The sequence below is a fragment of the Lynx canadensis genome, chromosome E3 (assembly GCF_007474595.2).
Source record: "Lynx canadensis isolate LIC74 chromosome E3, mLynCan4.pri.v2, whole genome shotgun sequence".
Classification (NCBI taxonomy): Eukaryota; Metazoa; Chordata; class Mammalia; order Carnivora; family Felidae; genus Lynx; species Lynx canadensis.
Window position 1 is genome coordinate 30,562,859 of NC_044318.1, and position 19,035 is coordinate 30,581,893.

General features: G+C 59.2%; 1 protein-coding gene across 1 annotated transcript in view; it reads right to left on the reverse strand.

Moving 5' to 3' along the window:
* The window catches only part of GTF2IRD1 (GTF2I repeat domain containing 1), a 115,238-nt gene extending 96,530 nt beyond the window's left edge, over positions 1 to 18,708 (reverse strand). Inside the window, exon 1 of the mRNA XM_030301121.1 lies at positions 18,668 to 18,708. The gene's annotated coding sequence lies outside the window, so the exon portion shown is untranslated. The remainder of the gene's footprint in view (positions 1 to 18,667) is intronic.
* Between the last annotated feature and the right edge of the window lie 327 nt (positions 18,709 to 19,035).

Consider the following 19,035-nt stretch of genomic DNA (forward strand, 5'->3'; position numbering starts at 1 on the left):
GGCAGGTCTGTGGCCTGGCCCTGGGAAGCCCGTCTCCTCTGAGCCCAAGGGTTCCAGAAGGTACGGCTTTATGCCGGGGCTCCCCAGGACCAGGTCAGGGCCATGCCTGTGTACCGGGCACTACGACCACGAAGAAAACCCTCAAACTCAGGTTTTGTCCTTTCTCTGCCGCCCCACAGAAGGGAGGGTGCTGCTGGCGGTACAGGGTGGCCGGGTCGCCCCACGCCTGCCTCGCCAGGAGGGGAGGCTGGGCTCTGGCGGGCAGACTCTCCGGGATCAGGTTTCCGCCCCGTTATTTAAAGCCTGGCTCCCGGCTCCTGGCGGGCGGGCAGGGGCAGCCGCCGCCTGCGTGACTAGGATGAGAAATGGCAATCCTGACTCGGGCCTGCGTGCCTATGGCAACTGGCGTCGTGGCCTTGGAGACTAATCTCCAGGCTGCCAGCCCCCAGGGGCCTCTCCGGGCAGGGCCCCTGCTCCCTGCAGAGGCCCTTGGCCGGGAAGGGGTCCAGCCCCTCTCCCACCAGAGGATGGGGCATCTGACCTTGCAGGGGAGCCCCTGGCCAGGCTCAAAACACACCAATACCCCCGGCCCCAGCCCATGCCACATCCCCCAGTCATGGTCACACCGGTGGGATGTGGCCACCGTGCATATCACCAACACATTTCATTCTGCACGGCATGGGACCCACACAGCAGGTGCTCCCGCCCGTGGGAGCGTCCCAGGCTGGGGGTAGATAGGACACAGACAATAAAATGGGCTATTAAGGAAAAAAAAAAAAAAAGTTAAAACATGGTGATACAGGGGCGCCTGGGTGGTCTGTTAAGCGTCTGGCTCTTGATTTCGGCTCAGGTCATGATCTTGCAGTTTGTGGGTTTGAGCCCTAAGTCGGGCTCTGTGCGCTCTCTCTCCCTCTCTCTCTGCCCCTCCCCTACTCGTAGGCTCTCTCTCTCTCTCAAAATAAACGTTTAAAATGAAACATTTAAAAAAATGAAAAATAAAACACAGTGATACATTTTGATTTGAGTGGTGGTTACCTAGGTGTATACACAGGTAAAAACCCATCATGCTAGACGCTGAAGATTTACGCATGTTTACTGTAAGTTATACTTCAGTTAAAGATAAAAATAAGTGGGGCACCTGGGTGTCTCGTCGGGTAAGCGTCCAACTTTGGCTGAGGTCATTATCTCGCCGTTCTAAAGTTCGAGCCCCAAGTCAGGCTCTGTGCTGACAGCTCAGAGCCTGGAGCCTGCTTCGGATTCTGTCTCCCTTTTCTCTCTCTCTCTCCTGCCCCTTCCCCACTCATGCTCTGTCTCTCTCTCTCAAAAGTAAGCAAACGCTGAAACAGACAAACAAAAAAAGGTAAAAATACGTGACACGTAAGTAGCATGGGCTAGTGGGTGGGGAAGTCGGTGGGGGGGCTCCCTGGAAGAGGTGACATGAGCGGAATGTCAGGCCGCGGGGCAGCAAGAGTTTGCAGGACAGGGACAGCGCCAGGGGAACCGTGCCAAGCACTGCTCATCTGCAGGGGGGTGACCATCCTGCCCCCCACCCCACCCACCTCCCTGGAAACAAATGCCAAGCAAATATGGCAAGACCCGTTTGAAGGAGTGCCAAATCACTGGCTGTCTGGGAAACCCAACCACCAGCCCGGCCGCCCACGTGTCTCGTGTCTCAGTTGGGCCGGAGCAGGGTGGCGGGTGGGGAGGTCAGGGCAGGAAGCAGTGGGCGAAGAGCCAGGCTCAGCCATGGGGACTGGGTCAAGGACCTTGCAAGGTCATCATTCAGAGGCCAGGAACCACTGAAGAGTTTGGAGCAGGGGCAGGATGCGGTTAGATGCGGGGAACCTGGCAGTATTTGGCAGATCCGGATCCAGAGCCGGGAAGCCAGCAGTTACCAAGCTTCTGCAATGGTCCAAGCCAGAGACGGCCAGGCCTGAGGTCGAGGGTAGCAGCAGGATGGAGGACAGGGTGGCTGGGACCAGGGAAAGGGTGGAGATCTGTGACAGTGTGGACGGGGGAATCCGAGGAGGCGGCACTGGGAGTGATGCCCGGGTTTCTGATTCTGATGATGGAGAGGATGATGGTGCCCTCAGCTCAGCGAGGAACAAAACGGTGGGGGGGGACCAAGAGGCGGAACCTCCAGTCAAGAGGGCCACCTGTAACCAATCAGGGGCTGGGGGCTAGGTGGGGGGCTCTGGGCTAACGGGGCAAGATCTGAGAGATTCAGGAGCAGCAAAGGCCCCGGGGGCCAACATGGTGGGAGAAGTCAGAGGAAAACTGAGGACGAGGGAGAGTCGAAGGATCAGGGGAGGGAGAAGGGTGGGAAATTACAGGTCCGGAGGCCTATCGAAGGACCTACAGGAGCACAAGGGCTGGGATGGCACCCTAGGATGGGCAGGGGAGTGGGTGCAGAGGGCTACAAAGGGCTTCGTGGTCTAGGATGGGAAAACCGGAACAAGGGGGTTGGATGGACGCACTCCCAGGTCCTTCCAGATGGATCTCAGCACCTGAGCCAGGAGCCTCTCCTCCCCGGCCCTCTGTTCGTCTAGGAAGATGAAGGGCCCCTGCCCCGTGGCTGCTACGTTCCATTGGTTGGGGCGGTGTGTGCAGGACCGGGGAGGGGAACCACAAGCCGGCCCAGGGATATGTGCACGCAGGGGCAGGAATTTTGTTTTGTTCGTGGCTGTGCCCCAGAACCACGCATACTTGCTTGGTGGACAATCCAGAGGGGGAGCCACAACCTGAAGCTCAGCCAAACCGGACCATCCTTGCCTTCCAGCCTCCCCACACGGGACCCCGGCTGCCCTGTCGGCACCAGGCTGACCCCTCCGCGCGCCAGGAGCGGGGAGAAACGGCGGGGAGCGGGCAGGTTCAACCCAAGCAGGGCTTGAGTTCCCCACCCAGCTCCCACCGGCCTGTGATGTCCATGGAGGCGGACGCCAGGCCTCAGTTTCCTCGTGAGTAAACCCGAGCCACCGATTCTGCTGCTCTCAGCATTTTGAGGAGGGCGCAGCTGACGTGAGACGAGTGACTGGCACAGGGCCGGAGATCACAGGCACTCATTAAAGACACGGGAGCACTGACGCTGACATCACTGCGTCCCATCAACTCTGGGTTAGCTCTTGCACGTTTCCAGACAGGCGGCACACTGTCGCTTCTGTTCCCGCCTCCAGGAGGGGGCGCTCAGCCGGCCGTCAGGGGACCCCGGCACCCTGTCCCCTGGTTCTGGGTGACCCCGGCAGGTCAGCGCATGCGGGCCGGGGACGTACGCGTGTGTGGGTTCTTAAGCATCTGCAGCGCGTCAAGGCCGGGTGTCAGGAGACGGTGGGAAGAAGCCAGCGCCGCGGCGGTGCCAGCCCCTGGGGCGATCATGTCTCCCGAGAGCCCCCTTGCCAGACGTAAACAGGCCTTCTCAGAAGGATGAGCAACATGGATGAGGCGCATCAGGCCCTTTCTTGTCGGGAAAAGGCTGGGCGGAAAAAAGCTAATCACGGTGGGTGATCTAACGCCGGGGCTCTGGCTCACGGGCTCCCACCCCAGCCAGCCCTCCTGAGCCGCCAGCTCCCCCCCCCCCCCCCGCCCCGTCCTCCTCGCTATACCACGTGACCCGGTCCGCTGTGGGGGAGGTCCCAGGTAAGGCCACGCCCAGCTGAGGCTAGGGAGACCTGGCTTCTAACTCCAGACACCACCCCAAAGGGGGCCTTAACTGCTCCTATGGAAATTGGGAACTCAGGCGCAAAGTTCTCCGAGGACCTTCTTGCCCTCCGCCCCACGCGGAAAGACCACCACGCCCCCTCGCCTGGAGTGTGGCCTCCACACCCGCCCCGATCCACACCAGGGCAGTGATCACGGCCACCCTGCCCCCAACCCCGCACCTCTTGTGCCCGCCCTTTTATATCCCAACGCCACTTCCTGCAGGACCCTTTCCTCCTGCACCCCCCATTCCAGGGGCTCCCCGGTCCCAGCCCTGGGCCCACGCACCCCTGTGGGCGTCACACCCATCTGCTGGATGCGGGGCACAAACCCAGCGCAGGGTAATCCCACTGCACCTATACACCCCAGACCCGGAACTGGGGGTAAATCAGGCCCGGTCCCTGTGCCTGGAGCACCCAGGTGGGGAAACAGAAGCTGAAAGTTATAAATGGTGACCACACACAAAAGAGGAGGTTCAGATGTCCGTTCATCAGGTATCCGTCAGATTACACCTGCCGCCTCTCCAGGCCTGCTTGCTGTCTGCGCGTGCACGTCACAGCTAATGCGACGGCACCCTGCCCCAGTCATTCCTCCTACTCAGGCCCACACAGTCTGTCCTGGGGGCATCCTACTTAATGACCTGGCCCCTGGGGGATGACACACTTTATTTTGTGGCTGGAGGGTCACAGGCACAAACACGCAGGTGCAGCAAAGCCCCCCACCCCGTTACAGCTTTCACGCTGCATCACGTGTGATCCCCCAGCGCCCCAGGAGAGAGGCAGGACGGGACAGGGACCATCACCCATCCCACGCTGGACAACGGATGCACAACGTGTAGGTGACCTTCCTATGATTACACAAGAACCGTGAGGGAGCCAGGACTCCATGGGCACATCCGTGCTCTGTTCCTGCAAAGCACACACATCTCATGTGAAAACATTCACTGCAGCCCTGCTCGCCGCTCCCTCGCTTGGGCGAGGAGTGCCTGGCCACCTCCATCCACCAGGGACAACCCAGGCCCACCTGAAGCTCTGGCCAGGTAGCGTGACTCCACAGAGTGACCCCTGCCTGCCTGCCCTCCTCTCCCAGCTCCGGGGACGGGAGAACCTGGAGGAACCCAGCCCAGGCCCACAGCATCCCCTCCCTAAGGGCCCAACGACCGGTGACAGAGCCCGAGTCTCGGGAGTGTGCACAGGGCCCGTCCTCGTGAGATCTGGGTCTAGACAAGGCTCTGCCAACCCAGCGGCTGGGTGATGCTGGCCAACTTGCTTCCCCTCTCTGGGCCTCAGTCTCTGCCTCCAATAAAGACACACATCCACAGCACCCCGCCTCTTCCTCCCTCACAGAGCAGTGGTGGGAGGTGAAAGCAAGACCCAACAGAGTCTTTCTATCCAAACCCTACCTTGGCCTTGGGCCTAGCTAAACCCCATGTCACGTTACGGCCATCGTTACCATCGGCAGCCACATGACTGCCCAGTGCTGTGCTGGTCGTATCCTTTTAATGTCCTGCAGCAACCCTAGAGCACAGTGGTATCCCTCCCGTTGGACAGATGCAGACCTGGACGCTCAGAAAGGCTGAGTAAGTTGCCCAAGGTCACACAGCCAGGAGAGTCAGGGGCCAGCTTCAAAGCAAAGTCTACTAGAAGGAGCAAACAGGCACCCAGTCCCTGACAACGTCCCCCAAGCAGCTCCCGGCATGCTCACTGCCCAGCGACTGGCGCACAGATATTTACAGAAGGGCTCTCCTTCTTTGCCTCCCCCAGAGGGTGAGAGGCTTCAGGACAGGGGCCAGGCTTCCTGTCTGGGGTCGCGGTGAGGCCCAAGGAAGGCTTCCTGGAGGCAGTGTGGCTCCTGAAAACCAGAAAGGACCTCGAGGTATGGAGACATCATTTTTGGAGCCAAAAACAGGGCGGAGGGCCCAGGAAAGGGTCCCATGATGCCAAGATCACAGGCCTTCTGGGATGGTGGGGGGAGAGACAGCACAGCAGAATGCCAGGGACCACCTGCCCTCCACACAGACCTCAGACTCGGGGTTGCCTGGTCTGCCCCTGGCCCCCACCACCCATCCACAGCAGCAGACACAGAGCCCGCCCCGCAAAAAAAAAAAAAAAAAAAAAAAAAAAAAAAAAAATGGGAGCAAGGAGTCACTGGCTTCCTGGCCCAGAAGGAACCCCTTCTGAAGCCTGGGATGAGAAAGTCACTCCGCTTCCAAAGCCGTGTCCCCGCAGGGATGCAAGTCGGAGGGGAGGGGGGCTCCCAGGCCTTACTCCTGGCATCCTCATACCCACGTCCAGGGCACCCGCTAGCCTTCTAAGGCCTGCAGCCTGAGAACGCTCCTCGGGGGGCTGACACAGCTCTGAACTGGCTCCCTGAGGCGGGTGGCAGGAACCTGGACGAGGGCCAGCTCCAGCCCGGTGCCTGCCCTCCCCGCCCACACCCACACCCTCCCAGGGGATTGCAGACCTCCCAAGCCTCCAGGGTAGACATGGCCCACATGCCAGTGGCTCCACATCAACGCCAGGATAAACCCAGGGCCTGCATCACTGAGACTGGGTCCACCCGTCTGCCCGAAGAGGGTCGCCACCCAAGATATCCCACCGGCTCCCGGTCAGGGTCTCCTGGGGTCTCTCCTTGAGGAGGTGCTTCCAGGCTGTCAGCCCCACACTGCAGACCACGCCTGCTGGGATTCACCTGCACACATAATGGGGCTTCAGGGTGACCCGATGTCATGGGTTTCCAGGACAGAAGCCAGTGCCATGCTCTCGTGCCTCTCCCCAGGGGCCACCAGCCACTCCCACGCTTTACCACAATCAACCACGTCGCACCTCCAGCCTGCGAGCACAAGGTGCAGCCACCCTGTGCCGTCGTGGACCCTCTTCTCTCCTCGTTTAGGGTGTCTTAGAGGCCCTGACCACTCCCACTTCCTTACACTGACACCCCTCCCCCCCCCCCCCCCCCCCCCGCCTTGCCTTCCACCTGGGTCTGCTCCAAAACCTCCCGCTGTTTCGCCAGACCAGCCAGACAAGGGAGGCTCTGGGGCACCTGCGGGGGGGGGTGTTGCAAGGAGCCCTGGCCCCAGAGTCTCGAGATGAGGTTTGGGATCTTGAGTCTTACCACTCTGGAATCGGCCAAGTGCCTTCCCAGCCCCGGCCTCAGTCTCCCCATCTGAAAAGGAAAGAAGGTCAACATATTCTGACGTCCCTTCCGGCTCTAACTGTTCATGGACCAAAAGCACACGGCATACCCCATCCAGGAAGGTCAGGAACAGCAGAGGCAGAAGGGGGTGCCCGAGGAAGGTGACAGGAGGGGGTGCCAAGGCAGCCCTCGGCCCCAGCCCTAGGCATAAGTCACATGAGTCATCCTGAAAGACTCAAGCTCGACGGCTACATGCATAAGGAGGACTGCCACCAACTAAAACAAATGGAATGGCTAACCCTACATGGGGTTAATCCGGAAAGGCCAGTCCCCGGTTCAGGATGGTTTCCGGAAACTGAAGGGTAACACACACGGTGAAAGTCACGCTTTTCCGTGTACTGTGCTAGGAGTTTTTACAAATGCATACTGCTGTTTCCTCCACCACAATCAAGGCACAGGGCAGTCCTATCAGCACCCCAAGTCAACCCGCCCCCACGCAACTCGGGATCTGCTCCGTCCCTATAGTTGCGCCTCTTCCAACCTGTCACAGAAATGCAACGGGACACGACTTCCCGAGTCTGCCACCTTTCACCCAGGCCGACGCTTCTGCGATTCACCCCTGCTGTCCGGATCAAGAGTTTGGTCGTTCTCGGCACTGACCAGTCTTCCTCGGTATGAACCTACCCGGGTTTGCTTATCCACGCACCGGTTGGACACCGAGATGTTTCCAGTGTGGGGCAATTACGAATACAGCCACTTGAGATATTTCTCTTCTTCAGGTTCTTATGTAAACCCAAGTTTTCATTTCCCTTGGGCAAATACTGAGGAACAGAATTACCAGGTCATACGGCAAGCCCGTGTTCAACTGTATAAAAAGATGCCCCAAATCCACAGAGATACCATTAGTGGTTGCTAGGGAGTGGGGGGTGGGGGGGAATGGGGAGAGACTGCTAATAGATGTGGGGTTTCTTTTGGGGGGGGGTGATAAAAATTCTTCTGGAATTAGATAGTGGTAACAGTTGCACAACCTTGTGACTATACTAAAAACCACTGGATAGAATACTTTGAAATGGTGAATATTATGATGCAATTATATGTCATAAAAATGATAAATAAATAACTGCCAAACTGTTTTCCAAAAATGGCCATGCGGCTTTATACTCCCACCAGCCACATGTGTCTGAGCTCTAGCCCCAGCCAGTTGTAAAGGCAAGACGTCCCATGGCTTGTTCTGGGTTGCGGGGCACAGAGGGGCACAGGACCTGAGGCAGGACCTAGTGAGCCCTGGGCTACAGGCCTCCTGGGTTGAGTAGAAAGGAGGTCTCTGGATAGAGAGTCACAAAAGTCTGGCAGGTGACTGACAAAGTGGGGTCCCCTAAGGCCCCAGATGGGCAGTGGTAACTCTGGTCTGTAGAACAGCCACACACCCATGATCAAAGTCCCCACCCTACCTACTGGGGGGCTCCCATCCCCATTCATGCTCCTGGAGAAATGAAGATGTCCACACCAGTCTGGGCCACGAGGGGCAAAGCCTGCCCAAAGCATTCCCGACCCCCTTCCTCCCCAACAGGCATGCCTCTTTCTTCCCAGTTCCTTACAGCAAGGGGGCATCAGAGGCCCAAAGTCCCATCTGTGCAAAACTAAAGCTCCTGAGGAGAGTGTGTATGAAGGCAAACCTTTGAGAGTAGAAGCATTCTGCCCTAACTCCTTGTCTCCATCTGGACCATGGGTGTGAGGACTGGAGGGTATGCAGCCATTCTGTGACCACGATGCATAAGCATGAAGACAAAATCCAACAAGCTAAATCAAAATCACACAAAATCATAGCTCAGTTAGTTAAGCGTCCGACTCTGGCTCAGGTCATGATCTTGTTGGTCAAGGGGCTCGCGGCTGTCAGCGTGGAGGCCACATCGGATCCTCTGTCTCCCTTTCTCTCTCTGCCCCTCCTTCCCAATAAACAAAAACATTAGAAAAAAAAAATTCACATGAGATAGCCCTTCACCCTCACTAGGATGGCTATGATCAAAAAGACGATACCAAGTGTTGGCAAGGATGCGGAAAAACTGGAACCCTCACACATTGCCGGTGGGAACATAATATGGTGCAGCCGTCACGCAGTTCCTCGGGATGTGAAACACAGAACTGCCACTATGACCCAGCAATTCCATTCCCAGGTGTTTAGCCAATAGGACAGGCAGCATAGAGCACACAAAAATCTGTGCACAAGTGCTCACAACAGCCGAAAAGTGGAAATGACCCAAGCATCCATCAACCGATGAATGGATAGGCAAAAGGTGGCCCGTCCACACAGCAGAATATTATTTGGCCGTTAAAAGGAGAGATGCTGTGACACCTGCCCCAACTTGGATAAACCTCGAAAACGCGATGCTGAGCTTAAGAAGCCAGACACAAAGGCCACATGTTATAGGGTTCCACTGACATGAAACGTCCAGAATAGGCACATGCAGGGACAGAAAGCGAACCAGTGGTTGCCAGGCGCGGGGGGCGGAGGCAGCAGAGGGCTGACAATGTAACGGGTTGGGATTTCTTTTTGAGGGGATGAAATGCTCAGAAATTTGACTGCACAGCTCTGTGAATGTATGAAATCATACTTCAGCATATGCTTCAAAGAAAATATATTTTTTTAATGTTTCTTTATTTTTGAGAGACAGAGCGTGAGCAAGGAAGGGGCAGAGAGAGAGGGAGACACAGAATCGGAAGCAGGCTCCAGGCCCTGAGATGTCAGCACAGAGCCCGACGCGGGGCTCGAACCCACGGACCGTGAGATCATGACCTGAGCCGAAGTCGGACGCCCAACCGACTGAGCCACCCAGGCGCCCCTAAAGAAAGTAATTTTTAAAAGAACTTAATCTAACAAGCTAAGGAGGAAAGAACCGAGCCCCTGAAGGCATCACTGAGCCCCCATCCCAGCCTCTGACCGCCTACCCACGGCTTTTTTTCTTGGGAGGAATAAAAGCCCTTGTCGAAGCCATTAAAGTTCAGTCTTTCTATTACCTGGAGTCAAACGCACTCCTAACCGACAGACTCGTCCCCCGTGGCCACCTGCCGGGCCTACAGGGGCTCTGTACCCTGAGCAGCCCTGGGGCCAGGCTGGTGGTCGGGATTCGGCTAAATGCCAAGTTATCCAACACAGTCCCCACCGGCGGCCCCCCAGAATGCCACACATACGTGTGTGAGCGCACACACGCGCACACGCGCACAAGCGTGTGTGTCTAAATAGCCCAGGGGATTAACTGTTCTGACGCGCCACACTTGTGCTCTCTCCATACACACACCAGCTGCCCTTCACAGAGGGGAAACCCCCCCAAACCAGTCTACACCCGGCCCAGGGAGACACAGGGCCCCGCCACCACCCCCCTCCAGATGCCCCTGAGAGTCACAGCCAGGCCAGAAATGGGGAGCACGGGGGGGTGAGCCGGTGAGAATCAGTATCCGAAGGCAGAGAAGGCCCTTGACCTTCCAAGGCCCCACCCATAGTGGCCCGACACCTCGCTTGCTTCTAACTCACTTAACAAGTTTACACTGGACACTCGCTCTGGGCCAGGCAGGGTGCCGGGGGCGGGGATGTGGAGGGATGAGGCGCCAAGGCCTGGACCTGTCGGAAGGTGACAGGCCAGGTCAAGGGCAGCTGGAACCCTCAGGGGCTGTCGGAACACAGAGGAGGGGCACCTAACGCGGGCTCGGAAGGGGGCACAGGGAAGGCTTCCAGAGACACGTGGCATCCAAGCTGAGCCCTGCAAGTAAGAATCGGCCCAGTGAAACGGACAGGGAGCATTAAATACATTCCAGGGAGAAGCAACACCACACAGGGAAGCAAGGCAGAAGCACGGTATGTTCTAGAAACCGAGGGAAGCTCACTGTGCTGGCACGGAAACAGGTGGGGCCTGGCCATGCCTGGTCGGGGAGGGAGGCGATCAGATGAAGGTCTTTGCCAGGACCCAACACCTCGCCGCTTCTGCAGCAAAATGCTCACTTGGCCACATGCATCGTCACTCCTGTCTCTGGACCCTTAGGTTGTCACCTCCCTCCTCAAAATGTCCACCCCAGACTACTCCTGGGTCTACACCCCACCCATCCTCCAGGGGCCAGTGAGAAGTCACCTCCTGCAGGCTGCCCTCAGGCATATCCCATAGGGAAAAGACGGCTCTCCCCAAACCAACCACAGGGCCACTGCCCCTGGGTAGCCCCAGCCCCAGGGGACTAACCAGCTCTACCCTTGGGGTTTTCCCAGCTTGCAGAAACAGAAACTGAGGCATGGCACACCCCATGCTCCATGAGCAGAGGCGGTAAGAGCAAAGCAGGAAATGATGGCATCCGGTTCCTCTCTGGGCACGACTGGGGCTCCCAGTCCCCACCCGAATGAACGCGCTTGTCCTCCCAAGAACACTGCAGTGTAGGAACAAGCAGCCTCAGTGGTTCAGATGAGGCTCAGAGAGGTAAAGGCACTTGCCTGACGCCACACAGCAGGTCAGTGGTGAGAACTGGGACTTGCACCACGCCTGCCTGGCTTCAAAGGCCCTGCTGTTTCCATGGCACCCTGCTGGGAAGTAGGGAAGCCCCGAGGCAGGTAAAGGAGCTCCAAGGAGGAGCACCGGCCTCTGACCGGGGCAAGGAAGAGCATCTCTCCCTTGGACAATGGAACAGGACCACAGGGACGATGTGGTAGCCTTCCCCGCCCAGAGGGCTGCACCCCCAGCTGGAAGGCAGGGTGAGCCCGGGGAAGAGGGGCAACCACCCCCCTTCCCAAAGGCCCTACCTCTCCCAACCTGGGCCTCTCGGCTGAAAGCCGGCACACCTGAAAAACCAGCTCCTGGATAAACATGAGAGAGACACCAGACTGGCCCAGTCCTAAGGCCCCCCTGGAGCCCGCCAGGACCACCTTGGAGCTGGGTGGGTGGGCAGGCAGGGGTCCTGCCTGCTCCAGGGAGCCACCCAGGAGCACCCTAGGGCCCTTCTGTATGGGCCTAGCCTGCACAGTCCTTCCTGACTTCCCACCAGGTACAGCTCCGGGGTCGGACTGAGGGGTGCAGGCTTTGCGACTGGGCCGGGGGAGGAGGAGGGAGGAGGGGGGAGGGAGGAGGGGAGGGGGGCTGGGGGCAGCTGGGCTCATCAGGAAAAGCAAACGACTTGTTTACAAAAAAACAAAGTTAAAACCCCTCAAATCTCTTGAGGCACCCAGGCAGGCCGTGTCAGCCCCCAAGGAGCTCCCTTTCCTCAGGAGCCCGCACACCCCGGGAGGCCGACAAAGCTCCCATTGGGCCCCCTGCGGTCCGACACCACAGTTCCCGACGCCCACCCACGACCCGCCCAGGTACTGCCGCCTCCTTTCTCAGACGGTCAAACTGAGGCCCAGCGACTGTGCAGTGTTCCAAAGCACACGCAGCGGGCAGGCAGAGCGGGAATCAGCCTGACCAGAAGCTTCTGTGACCAATCGAAACCTCAGGACTGCCCGCACGAACGTGCAGAACAGCCGCTGTCCACGAAGGGCCAACTTCTGGCAGACGATTTTATTTAGAATACCCCAACAGGTACCGTGGATACAAGTGGCCCTACTCTGGCTCAAAAGGGGCCAGGGAACCAGAGGCCTGCACATCCCCACCTCCTCCCCACTCCCAGCGGCCCCCATGCCCTCTAGGGCTCTGCGGAGGTCCCCCGGCTGGTGTAACCGCAGCTAAGTCCCTCACTGGCCCTCCACTTACAGACGACCGATCCAAAGCAGAGATGAAAAGTCACTTGCCTGAGGTCACACAGCCCCCCCCAAGGGACCCTAAATCATGCTCCTGACTGCAACGCCAGCCTCACTGTCCTGCCCTACCCTCCTCTCCCCGCACCCCCCGCCCCCTGCGGAGGACAAGCCCTGGCCTTGTTTCAGGAAAACACAGAAGTTCAACCCCAGGCTCCAAAGTTGCAGGAGTGGAGACCTGGGAGGCACTGCCAGGGACCCCCAGACTCCGGGGGAGCAGGGCACACGGAGATGGGTGAGACACCACAGGGCACACAAAGCTCCCCGCCCTCCAGGCCCTCACCCGCCCCCCAGCTGTCCCAGCCCCAGGAGCATCGGTGTCCCAGGAGCCCACCTGCACAGCAGAGGGCAGCCGCAGGAGGGTGTAATTTCATCGGGGGCTCGCTGGCTGTGTGAGTCACCAGAAACGGAGGATGAAATTCTAGGCTCTGCGGACAGAGGTGTGCACCTTTCTTGGCTCAGGACCGGCTCTCAATGGGGGAGGGGATGGGGGTGCAGGCAGTGCCCCAGTGAAAACGAGCAAAGGCACCCCTCTTCTTCTCTGGGTGGTCCCAAGCAGGGCTCTGCAAACACCGAGTGCTGGGTGGGGCCATGTGGCACATCCATACCGTGGCATGGCCCTCAGCAACCAAAAGGAAGCAGATTCCAATACGCCTGGGTCTAAGAAGCCAGACTCAGGCTGCATACTGTGTGACTGCATTTATGTGCCGTTCTGGAAAATGCAAAACTACAGACAGAAAACACACAGAGGTAGAAAGAAAGAGAGAAAGAGAAGAGAAAGAGAAAGAGAAAGAGAAAGAGAAAGAGAAAGAGAAGAGAAAGAGAAAGAGAGAGAGAGAGAGAGAGAGAGAGAGAGAGAGAGAAGAGAGAGAGAGAGAGAGAAAGAAAGAAAGAAAGAAAGAAAGAAGAAAGGAAGAAAGAAAGAAAGAAGAAAACGAAAAAAGAAAACACAGTGATTGCCAGGAGCTGGGGGAAGGTAAGGGGCTGGCTGCAAACGAGCTTGAGGAAACTTTAAGGGGTGGTGGAACGTTCCATGTCTTTGCAGAGGCCGGGCTGCGTGAAGCAGCACATTGTACACACAGTGGTCAAACCCCTTAGAAAGCACACTTAAGACTTGAGCATTTCGGGGGATTCCCTCATCCTTCACCAAAATACACACCCACCCATGGGGTGAGCCTTTCCTACGTGCAGGCCTGGGGCTGGATGCCAGGACCTGAGAATCTGCAGACCTGGGGCATCTGCGAGTTTCTCACTGCCTGGTGGAGTGACAGATAGACAGATGGACAGATATAGACTCCCCTATATGGTGGTTCTGCCAGAAGTCAGAAAATACACCTTGAGACACGCCCCCTCCCCCCCATCAGCAAACAGGCCTGGCCCCATCCAAGCCTCCAGGACAGAAGCAGCCTGAGGGCCTCCTCCAGCTACGGGCTCAGCCCCCCATCCCCAACTATACAGACTTGCTGTGCACCTGCAGGCTACCCAAGACCCAAGGCCCTTGAGCCAGGACCACTCACCTCTGGCTTCCCACATGGTCTCCACTCCAGGCCTGCACTGGGGTGACCCACATACCCATGCTCTGGAGGCTCCCCCCGTCCATCCACAGTATCTGAGGCTCAGGCAGGAGAGGGCGTATCATCTCCATGCTACATATGAGCACACAACCCAGACTTGGGGGCAAGGGACATGGTACACAGGACCCTGCCTCTTATTTCTTGGCTATAGCCACGGGGGCATCCCTCAAGGGACTGCCCCTCACCGCCTGTGACCCAACCCGGCAAAGATGCTCCCTTACCAGGGGCCCTGAGGCAGGATCTCTAAGTCTTGAAGTGCGGGGATCCATCAGAGAAACGGCCTCCCAGCGCTCAGGCCTCACTCTGTAAACCTTGATGGCAAATCCTAACTTGGGTGCCCGATAGTGTCCCCAGCAGCTTCCCTTCCCCTCTACCCCCCCCCCTCCCAACCACAGTGGCACAGAAGTCTCCGAAAATCAGGGCTTCCCAGAGCCCCCCACACCACCCAAGCTTAACAGGAGATCCGGACCCTGGCACCACAGACTAGAGAAAGCCGGACCGAGGTAACCGGAGTCAGTGCTGCCTGATTCAAACTCCCCCAGCCCATCCCCTGGAGCTTTGGGTTGAGCCCTGACCCCAACTCCAGGCCTCAACCACTCCCTGAGCCTCTCTCCCCAGTCCCCGACAGTCCCCCTGCCCAGAGGTCACAGCTGCAAGGTTGCCAGATAAAATACGAGACCCCCGGTTCAGCTCCAGCTGAACAAAGTTACATCCTCAATCCCGCATTATCTGTGGCTTATCCGAAATCCAAATTTAACTGGGCATCCCTATTTTTATTAGCCAGATCTGGCAACCAGAAGCAGGTGGTCCTGAAGGAGGGAGACAGGTGGGCACACAAATAGCTCTGGGTTGGCCAGGCCCAGCTCCGGACCAAGAGGAAGAGTGTCGGGAACAAGGGCTCTGCCTGAGACACACCGAGCCATCCCCAGCCCGGGTGGAGACAAAGTACAGCCCCACCCAGCCCATTCAGCAAACTTAAGTCCCCACAAAGTGAACAAGGGCTCAGCCCCTTGCGCCAGCCCCCCATCCCCCGGGGCTCTGAGTCCCTTACTGTCATCAGCCACAACCCACAGCACTGAGTCTGAAATGACAGAGTAGCTACCCCAGCGAGCACGAGGGTCTCAGGGTCCCAGCCAGACACGCCTGCAAATGAGGGGCCTAGGAACCAAGTGGGGGAGCTGGCTCCCCTTGGGCCCCGCCTGGACACCCCAACATCTACACACATGTCTGCACTGTCTCCCTGCCACCGAAGGTGGGAGGTGGGGGAGGGGGGTGAGGGGGCACACATCTCATTGCTGCTTCTAACCAATTCCATTTCTTCTCCAGTTCTCCCACATAAAACAATCCTTCCAATACTCCACCTCTGCTTATGAATTAATTCCTGCTGGGAATTCCCTTGCGGCTGCCCTAAGGGTCCACGTCTCCTGGGCCCCACAGCCTTCCGGAAGGTTCCGAGCCCCCGGCCGGCCCCGAGTCCTGCTCTGCTCCCCGGTGTTTGTGAATTCACCCTGAAAGTCGTGTTCCCGGGTGCCCCTTGAGGCCTCCGCAGGCCCCTGGAGCTGGGCACACATTCCCGCTTGTCCCAGGGAACCTGGCGTGAGGCATTGAAGAGTCGCCCACAGACAGCCAAGAACCAGAGGTCTGAGAAGCAGGACAGAGGATATTCGGGAGTCTCACCATGGGGGGGGAATCCTCCCCACAGATAGGGATTCAGGGATAACAGGCTTAGCAATACGGGCCAAGGCTCTGAAGCCAGACTTCATCCATTCATTCCCTCAAGCAGCCATTCAACAAGTATTTGGGTGCCAGCCCTGGGCACCAGGGAATCGAAAGAAAGCCCCGGTCCCTGCCCTGCCCTTAGGGCACCTGGGGAGACAGATGTGGAGCCTCTGAGATCAACGTTGGGACAGAGGAAGGACAGGACGCCACGGGGGACACAGAGGTAGCACCGAGGCCAGCCCTGGGATTCCAGCCCGAGGACCGTCAGCGTAGTCTTCATGGAGAGGAAACAGGCAAATCCTACCACCTGTATCCCCTCTAGGCAGGGCCACCAAAGGAAGTCTCCCACCCCCTCAGAGGAAGGATGCAAAGAACCTTCCAGGGAAGACGAACAGCTCATGCAAAGGGCATTCAGGAAAACTGAGGGACTCAATGAACCGGTCGAGGTGGTAGTGGATGGACGGATGAGTGACGGAACCCAGAACAGGGATGGACCAGGCGATGCGGTCTGTGGCTCCAAGGTCACACTTGTAGGAGACGAACGCCCCATGGCGTCACCCTGAGATCCTCACCTGGGGTTTCTGACCACCCCCCGGACTGCTGCCAGACTGTGCAGGCGCTGGCTGCTGGGGACAGGCTGTGAGAACATCTGCCTCCGAGACCCCCATTCTGACTATCTCCAAGCATCGAACACTAACATCCGCCACTGTGCCGGAAGGCGAGCCTGGCTCTGGGAGAGACTGCCTTCCAAGAACAGATAAAAAGTACTTGCGATGAGCACACTGCACATAAATGACCCTTCCTCTAGCACCCGGTGAACAGTCCTCTTAAGTAGGTTAAACGTGTCCCGACAACGCTGTCGTTAAGACCCAGGGTTGCCACCCTCGGCCCCAGGTCTCCCACATTTTATTTATTTCGTTTTTAAACTTTATTTATTTTGAGAGTGAGAAAGTGCATTTGCAGGGGAAGGGCAGAGAGAGAGGGACAGGGAGAGAATCCCAAGCAAGCTCCGTGCTGTCAGCTCAGAGCCCCATGTGGGGCTCGAACTCACGAACCACGAGATCATGCCCTGAGCCAAAATCAAGAGTCTGACGCTGAATGGACTGAGCCACCCAGGTGCCCCTCCCACATTTTAAATGTACCAGCAGAGTTCCAACCTTTGCTTGTTTCCTCTGCTGGGGTCCTCTGGGACCCTCTGAGTCACAGCCTCAACTTTCTAGGTCACTCTCCTAGCGGGCTGCAGAATGGGGTGTGGTCTTAAGCCTCTCAAATCCCAAAAGCAGGTGGGGGGTTCTGACATCCCCTCACCTTGGAGCCAAGTCTGTCCCCTGGTCCAGTGGTCCCTGTTCGGAAGAGGTCAGAGTCTACCTCAAACCCTCCTGGGTTCCCACAGTGGGTGGCTTGGGATGGGCACCTGACCACCCATCTTGGCCACCCCTGCGCCCAGACCATCCCCACCAGCAGCCACCAGCCTCCCAGCCAGTGCTGCCTCCTGCTCCGAATAAATAATCAATGCCAGTGCCCTTTCCCTTTGGGAATGACACTGCTGAAATAAATGGCTGCTTGGAAGGCACCTCCCAAGCCCCGAGGACCCGGGCAGTGCCGAGGAGCAAGCAGTCCCAGCCCGGAGGCCACCAGAGGAGGTCAGAGCAGCTTCTGGCCGCCTCTTCCTTCCACTGTGAGCAGCAAGGGAAGGCCCCTGCCAGTGCCCACTCCTCGGTCCACGCCTGCCCCTCACCCAGCTGCTAGGCCCAGGGCAGTCCCACGCCCCCCACCACCAGGACCCCACTCCATCCAAGGACAGCGCTGCCCCCACTTGCCTGGCAAGGAGACCCCTGCGTGCGGAGTTCCCTCACTTCCGCGGTGATGGGGGACACAGGGGCCTCCCCCCACCCAGGTCTGGTCCAGGGAGGTTAGGTCACATGGCCAGATGTCCAGGAGGGCAGAACTCTCAGCTGCAACGTCCCCCTCTGCCCTGGGCCCAGGCCAGGGCATCATCCCTGTCCCTGGCCACACGCCGGGGCCGGAGCCCAGGAGAGGCACCGAGCCCATCATTTCGAAGGACTCAGGATGGGGGGGTGGGCATCAAGCACCCCGTGACGCTCCACAGGCCTCCCTGCCCGTGTGCGGGAACTCAGAGACCACCTACATGCGGGGCACCCCCAACTTGCTCCTCTGAATGCTTTGTGGCCCCCACCGCCATCCTCTGAGACTCCTCCCCGCCCTCCTCCACAGGTTCAGCTGCCGCCACTCAGGCCAGCCCCCTCCCCGGGGTACCCCAACAGGAACCACTGCGCGGGGCAGTCCTCGCTGTGTCGGACTCAGCCTGCGAGTGGGGGGCACCGGCCGGGAGATGGCCCAGCCCGAGGAAGGCAGAGGTGGGGGGCGGGGGGGGGGGGCGGGGACCGGCGGCCTTCCCAGCCCCCTCTGCTCCCACACTGGCGCCCGCCGCCGCGGGCAGCACGACTGACCTCATTCGCCAACTGCAGCAGTCTGCGGGCGCCCGCCGCCCGCCCGGGACGCCCCCCACCTCCGGAAGGACCGGGGGGGTGACAGTTCCCGGCTCCCACCCCCCCTCCCGGCAGGTGAGGGCGGCCGGCCCCCCCCCCCCCCCCCCCCCCCCCCCGGCCCGAATTATAATCCCAGTCACGTGCCTCCCAAGGCACCCGAAAGCCGGACCCAGATTCTGGAACACCTTGAGGGGGAGGGGCGGGGGCCACGGGGGTGGGAGGAGAAGGGGAGAAGGGCCTCGGCGCCCGCCCCCCGCAAAAGTTTCTCCTACCTTGGAGGATCCCCAAGCGCTCCTGCCAGCGGCGCCCCGGCCCCGGCCCGCGGCCAGGACTCAGCCTCCTGCCGCTGCCTCCTTAATTAATCCGGGAGAATGGGGGAAGGCGCGGCGGAGGGAGGCGCGGCACGGCGCGGCGCGGCGGGGGGGCGGGGGGCGCGGGGCGCGGGGCGCCGGCCGGGGAGGGGCCGCGGCGGGGGCTCTCGGGCCGGCCGGGGGGCTGGCGCTCGGCGGCCCCCACCCCCGGCGCGGGCTGCGGCGGAGGGCGGGGCGCGGCGCGGGGAGCGGAGCCGAGAGCGGGAGCGCAGGGAGGCTCTTTGTTCTGTAATCCCAGTAAGATTGCCAGCCATTCGCCCCGGCCCTAA